General features: G+C 38.3%; 1 pseudogene; it reads right to left on the bottom strand.

Annotated features, from left to right (window-relative positions):
- Window positions 1–6293: 6293 nt before the first annotated feature.
- LOC110123898 (protein FAM136A pseudogene) lies at window positions 6294–6710 on the bottom strand (annotated as a pseudogene).
- Window positions 6711–7583: the final 873 nt, after the last annotated feature.

Here is a 7583-nt window from a genome sequence, read left to right as displayed (position 1 = left end):
CTCCTCTTAATCATTCTTGCTTCAAGGCACATAAACACATCCATGGTTACACAATGTCACTCTTCAAGTGGTGCCAATTTTTTTTTTTTTTTTTTTTATGGCTTTGCACTCCTATTGTTCTAGTTATGAGTAATCATTTACTTTTCACATTTTCAAAAAAATGTCACGTGGTCGTCTATTATGCATGTGAACTAAACCTGTATAGTAACTATCTTCCTCTTAAATTCCACTTTTACTGATTAAAAATATTTTGGCCACCTGATACAAAGAGCTGATTCATTTGAAAAGACCCTGAAGCTGGGAAAGATTGAGGGCAGGAAGAGAAGGAGACATTAGAGGATGAGAAAATTGGATGGCATAATTGACTCAATGGATGTGAGTTTGAGTAAACTCCAGGAGATGGTGAAGTACAGAGAAACCTGACATGCTGCAGTCCATGGAGTCACAAAGAGTCAGATATGACTGAGCAATTGAACAACAACAACTGATTGAAGAACAATGTTAATTAACTGTGCCTTCAGTTTTTGCATTATACAGACTTAATGCAGTAAATCCAATTTTCACTGTCTATTCATTGTTGTTGTTCCTTTGCTAAGTTGTGTCTGACTCTTTGCAGCCTTGTGGACTGCAGCAAGACAGCCTCCTCTGTCCTCTATTATCTCCTGAACATTGCTCAAATTCATGTCCATTGAGTTGGTGATGATATCTAACCATCTCAGCCTCTGTTTTCTCCTTCTTTTGCCTTTAATCTTTCCCAGTATCAGGGACTTCAATGCATCTGCTTTTCAAATCATGTGGTCAAAATATTGGAACTTGAGCTTAGGCAACAGTCCTTCCAAAACATATTCAGGGTTGATTTACTTTAGGACTGACTAGTTTGATCTCCTTGCAGTCCAAGGGACTCTCAAGAGTCTTCTCCTGCACCACAATTCAAAAGCATCAATTTTTCAGTGCTCAGCCTTCTTTATGGTCCAACTCTCACATCTGTAGATGACTAATGGAAAAACCATACCTTGGCTATATGGACTTTTCTGAGCAAAGTGATGTCTCTACTTTTTAATATGCTCTCTAGGTTTGTCAAAGCTTTCCTACCAAGGAGCAAGCATTTTTTAATTTCATGTATGCAGTAACTGTCCACAGTGAATTTGGAGCCCAAGAAAATAAAACCTGTCACTGTTTCCACTTTTTCCTTCTATTTGCCATGGAGGATAGAACCATATGCAATGAACTTAGGCTTTTTAATGTTGAGTTTCAAACCAGCTTTTTAACTCTCTTCTTTCACCTTCCTCCTAACTTTCTCCCATTAGAGTAGTATCAGCTGCGTGTATGAGGTTGTTGATATTTCTCCTGGCAATTTTGATTCCAGCTTGTGATTCATCCAACCGTGCATTTTGAATGGTGTATTCTAGATAGATATTAAATAAGCAGGGTGACAATGTATAACTTTTTTGTACTCTTTTTCCACTTTGGAGCCAGCCAATTTTTCCATGCCCAGTTCTAACTTTTTTCCTGACCCTGAACACAGATTTCTCAAGGTGGTCTGGTACTTCTATCTCTTTAAGAATATTCCAGCTTGTTGTGATCCATACGGTCAAAGGCTTTAGGGTAGTCAATGAAGCAGAAGTTTTTTTTTTTTTTTTTAATTCCCTTGTTTTTCCCATGATCCAGAGAATGTTAGCAATTTGATCTCTTGTTCCTCTGACTCTTTGAAACCCAGCTTCTACATCTTGAAGCTCTCAGTTCACATAATGCTAAAGCCTAGTTTGAAGGATTTTGAACATAACCTTTACCAGAATGTGAAATGAGTGCAGTCATATAGTAGTCTTTACCTTCTATGGCATTGCCCTTCTTTGGGATTGGAATGAAAACTTACCTTTTCCAGTTGTGGCCACCACTGAGTTTTCCAAATTTGCCAACATATTGAGTGCAACACTTTAACAGCATCATATTTCAGGATTTTTAAATAGCTCAACTGGAATTCCATTACCTCCAATAGCTTTGTTCATAGTCATACTTCCTAAGCCCCACTCGACTTGACACTCCAGGATGTCCTGCTCTAGATGAGTAACAACATCATCAACACTTTTTTATATAGTTTTTCTGTGTTTTCTTGCCGTATCTTCTTTTTTTTTTTCCATTTATTTTTATTAGTTGGAGGCTAATTACTTTACATCATTACAGTAGTTTTTGTCATACATTGAAATGAATTAGCCATGGATTTACATGTATTCCCCATCCCGGTCCCCCCTCCCACCTCCCTCTCCACCCAATCCCTCTGGGTCTTCCCAGTGCACCAGGCCCGAGCACTTGTCTCATGCACCCAACCTGGGCTGGTGATCTGTTTCACCCTAGATAATATACATGTTTCGATGCTGTTCTCTTGAAACATCCCACCCTCGCCTTCTCCCAGAGTCCACAAGTCTGTTCTATACATCTGAGTCTCTTTTTCTGTTTTGCATATAGGGTTATCATTACCATCTTTCTAAATTCCATATATATGTGTTAGTATACTGTAGTGGTCTTTATCTTTCTGGCTTACTTTGCTCTGTATAATGGGCTCCAGTTTCATCCGTCTCATTAGAACTGATTCAACTGAATTCTTTTTAATGGCTGAGTAATATTCCATGGTGTATATGTACCACAGCTTCCTCATCCATTCGTCTGCTGATGGGTATCTAGGTTGCTTCCATATCCTGGCTATTATAAACAGTGCTGCGATGAACATTGGGGTGCACGTGTCTCTTTCAAATCTGGTTTCCTTGGTGTGTATGCCCAGAAGTGGGATTGCTGGGTCATAAGGCAAGCAACTCCTCCAGCTCAACTCCAGAAAAATAAATGACCCAATCCAAAAATGGGCCAAAGAACTCAACAGACATTTCTCCAAGGAAGACATACAGATGGCTAACAAACACATGAAAAGATGCTCAACATCACTCATTATCAGAGAAATGCAAATCAAAACCACAATGAGGTACCATTATACGCCAGTCAGGATGGCTGCTATCCAAAAGTCTACAAGCAATAAATGCTGGAGAGGGTGTGGAGAAAAGGGAACCCTCTTACACTGTTGGTGGGAATGTAAATTAGTACAGCCACTATGGAAAACAGTGTGGAGATTTCTTAAAAAGCTGGAAATAGAATTGCCGTATCTTCTTATTCTACTCTGCTGTTTGATCCTTGGTCTTTCTGTCCTTTCTCATGCCCATCCTTGTATGAAATATTCCCTTGATATCTTCAGTCTTCTTAAAGAGATCTCTAGTCTTACCCAGTCTATTATTTTCTTCTATTTCTTTGCATTGTTCATTTAAGATGACCTTATCTTTCTTCACTGTTCTCTGGAACTCTGCATTTAGTTGAGTGTATCTTTTCCTTTCTTAGATGTCTTTTGCTTCTCTTCTTTCCTCAGATATTTGTAAAGCCTCCTCAGATAATCACTTTGCCTTCTTGCTTTCTGTTTACCTATATGAAATCCTAAAATCTGATTTCATCACTACCCCCTGCAGATCTTTCTCACATCAGCTTCTATTACCACATGCTTATTTTATTAATAAATAGTGGAAACTATTCTCACTATCCTATGCTATGATATAACTGATCTATTTCTAATGCTTCAACATACACATTCAGCACAAAAGGAAAAATAAATGCCTATCCTAAGATTCAAGATTCTTCCACAGAAAGATCCTAGACTATCTATCCAGGTTTTTTTTTTTTTTTTTTTTTGGTATTAATCTGCTTTATCTATTTCTCTGTGTGTTTGTTTATTTTTAGTTATGAGAGATGTGCATTGATTTATGATTTTACATTGATATTCTCATAGAAAAAAATCCAAATGTTCTATGGAACATTTATTATACATATACATAACAATTGTCACATTAGAAAAATCAGATGACCATCATCTTAATCAAGAAATTCAATTCAATTTTATCTATTATGTGCAAAATACACAATATGAATATTCTGATTAAGGTCACTGAGAAGAAAAAAGCACCATTAAACACTATAACTACCAAAGAGTTCAATTTACATCTAGTCATGAAGAAAACATAGGCAAATCCAAACAGTGATTTCTAAGAACAAATTGGCTTGACTTATTTTAAAATGTCAATGTAATAAAAGAGAAAAAATATATAAGGAATAAGTAAAAAGTCCCCTAGATTAATGAAGATAAAGAGGTTAATGGCAAATAAATGAAACTATTAAATATTAATTGGATCCTAAATTTTATAAAGTAGCTATGAAGATATTTACTAGGGAAATTTAGAAAATTTAAATGCGACCAGAGATTTATTGAGTGAATTAAAGTTTTCCCTGGAAACCATCAATTCTTCACAATTTTACAATCATTCTTAAGAGCAAATACTTTCAATAGGTAGTATGAAACTTGGCATGCTTTCCAAGTGGAACTAGTGGTAAACCCTTGCCAATGCAGGAAACATAAAACACTTGGGTTCAATCTCTGGGTTGGGAAGATCCCCTTGAGGAGAACATGGAAACCCACTCCAATATACTTGTCTGGAGAATACCATGGGCAGAAAAGCCTGGCAGCCAACAGTCTACAGGGTTGCAAAGAGTCTGACATGACTGAAGCTACTTATATGTACACACACATCAATTGGGGAGTAAGTTTTTATGTTCCCTAAGTATAAACAGATAGTTGCTTGACATAGATTTTTCATTAATTCCAAAGAGCAAAAGTGTTATGGACTTCTTTTAAGGAGTCTACTTATATGCTATTAGCATGACACTTTATGCTTGCCAAAGGACTTTCATATGTTATATTATCTCTTATGCTAGACTTCAGTTGGCAACAGTTCTGCAAATTTGGCAGAACAGAACTTATTACCATTACTTTATACAAAGTAAGAATGGAATTCATTGCATGTAGAACTATTACATTGCCCTTTGATTAAAATTAATCAAATTTTAAAATTTTAAAATTTTATTTTTATTTTTTTGGGGAGAAAATTGTCTTATTTATTTTCAAAACCAAATGACTAGGAAAATATATCACAGTCTTGAAACAGCAAACAGACTATATTATCATTTCAAGCAGTAAGTTGGTAAAAAGACAAGGTCCTTATCAAAATGATAAGGAGCCAGAACTGGGGTGAGGACAAGACATGTAGCAAAGGCCCTGGCAAAAGTGGTATTTGGCAATGGAGGGTACTTCCTTTATCGCTCTAAAGGAGCCACAGTTCATCCTCGAGTTGCTTACTTTTCCTCCCTTGACTTATTTTGTTGCCAGGGGATTGTCTCAACAAAGCTCTGTTATTTCAGGAGGCAAAGTAAGCAACACTAGGTTTAGGCTTTCATTCTGTTTCATGAAAAACAGATTTTTCCAAAGCCCATACTTTGCAACCCTCTTATTTAAGTAGCTAATAGTTCCTCTTTCACTGTTCGTTCCTGGATATGAGCATATAATACTGCCAAAAATCCCATTTCCCTTCAAGGCTGAGTGTCACTGTAAGATTGTCTTGTCGCTTGGCTGACTCCGCTGCCGGCGGCCTCAGGGCCCACCATGGCTGCCAGTGAGAGGGCACACTTGCTTCCCTTACCAGTGTGATATCATGTCTTACATTTTTGCAGGGTCTCCAGGCTGAATGATGTAATGTGTGAGAATTTTAAGAAACACACACCCACATCTTGATGGAGAAATGAGTACCTGCAGGGACCCTTGTCCCTGAAAAATTTTTATCCAAATTGCCTCTCCCAATTTTACATCTTAACATCATGCCCTTGTCTATAAAAGAATAACAAGCAAAAAAAAAAAAAAAAACCCTAGAAGCTCCCTGGCCCTTTCTACATTAGTGACTGCATGGATTTTATTAGTTTGTGGAAAATGTTGTAGTGATCCTTCCGGTAAACAGCAGGTGGGCAACAAATAGAAACACCTCCTTTCATACGCCACTAGACCAGAAGCAGGTTACATGCACCTGCCAGCCTCTTGGTATCTGTGCAGTAAGAGAATCTGGTACCTTGGTGGGCCCTGGTTTGGGACAAGGGAGACTCCCTATTGGCAGGAGAAGTACTTGCCACATGAAATTCAGGCTCACAACAACCTCCTGTGCTATCTGTGACCCAAATTTTAGCACCTTTTTTTTTTTTCCCATTTCACTTTCTAGGATTGAAACACAAAGGAACCAGCGTCCAGAGGAAAGAAACACAGGCCTTCGACTTGCTGCCATCCTTAATTTCCTCATTCATCAACTCTCCTTAAAAGACCCAAATCCCCATTCCTCCTTTTAAATCGATTCCTGCCCTCAGCCCTGATGGGCCCTAGCAGACAGCTATTTCCCCATGGGTGAGAGCGACTCCTTCTTTTTCCTGGTCATGGCTGGGATGAGGTTTATATGGTCATCCACACACTTGGTCAGGCAGGTCTCCAGCTGCCGCTTCACTTGAAGCTCCTTACTCCCTGCATCTATTGAATCTTTGACCTTGTCATTGCAATGCATAGTGCACCGGGCCAGGCGGTCCTGGAACTTCTCCAGCTCGCTGGTCACCAGGGCCTGGGCTTGAGCCAGAGGTGCATGGCAGCGCTCAATGCACTGGTGCTCTTGCTGCGTGGACGCCTGGCTTTCCTCACAACAGGTGGCTCTGCACCGGTACATAAGGCCCTGCATCTTCCGGATATTCTGCCTCGCCAGACTCTTCACCATGGAGTCCACCGCCTCCTGCACCCAGAGCTGCTGCAGCTCCGCCATGGCGACCCACATGGTTCCCAGCTGCATCCTAAAGTTTAAAAATTTTAAAATTCACATAATATAGAATTATATAATATGAAAAATTGACACTCTGAAGTCGACTTTCTCACTTGAAGATAACCCTTCTTAAATGAATTTTCTTAAAATAACCTAGTAAATATAGTGACATATATTTTTTAGACTTTTTTGTTTTTTCTTTTCTTTTCTTAAATAAAACTTGCATATATTATGTCGATTATTATACATATTTTCAGGTATTCCTTTCCTTTTAAAATTTTATCATGGGCATTTCTTTCTATCAGGACATAAAGGCTTCCCTGTCAGCTCAGTGTTAAAGAATTCTCCTGACAATGCAGGACTTACAAGTTCAATTTCTGAGTCGGGAAGATCTCCTAGAGAAGGAAATGGCAACCCACTTCAGTCCTCTTTACTGGGAAAGTCCATGGACAAAGGAATCTGGTGGACTACAGTCCATGAGGTCTCAAAAAGAGTCAGACATGACACAGTGACTAAACAACAACAACATAAAGAGTTTAATTATGAGTCAAAGTTCCATATTAATGAGCTTTTAACTTGTTCTCAATGATTAGCTAAGATATGCTATGTAGTTTAAATGGTTGTTGTATATAACTCTTTCCAAATTTGTGTGACTATTTCTGTAGATAAATTTTAGGAAAGTCTCATTAAATCTAAGGTCATAAATGCATATTTTCTGATTATCTTCATTTTGCATTATGTGTAGATACATATTTGTCATTAAGTAAGTGTCTTCATTCCAGTTCAGTTCAGTCCCTCAGTCGTGTTTAACTCTTTGAGATCCCATGGAGAAAGGAAGCAAGGCCTGCCAGTCCATTGCCAATGTCTGGAGTTAAC

Source organism: Odocoileus virginianus, chromosome 2, assembly GCF_023699985.2.
Source record: "Odocoileus virginianus isolate 20LAN1187 ecotype Illinois chromosome 2, Ovbor_1.2, whole genome shotgun sequence".
Lineage (NCBI taxonomy): Eukaryota > Metazoa > Chordata > Mammalia > Artiodactyla > Cervidae > Odocoileus > Odocoileus virginianus.
The sequence above is the reverse complement of the archived record's forward strand: the minus strand, read 5'-3'. Positions and strand labels throughout refer to the sequence as shown.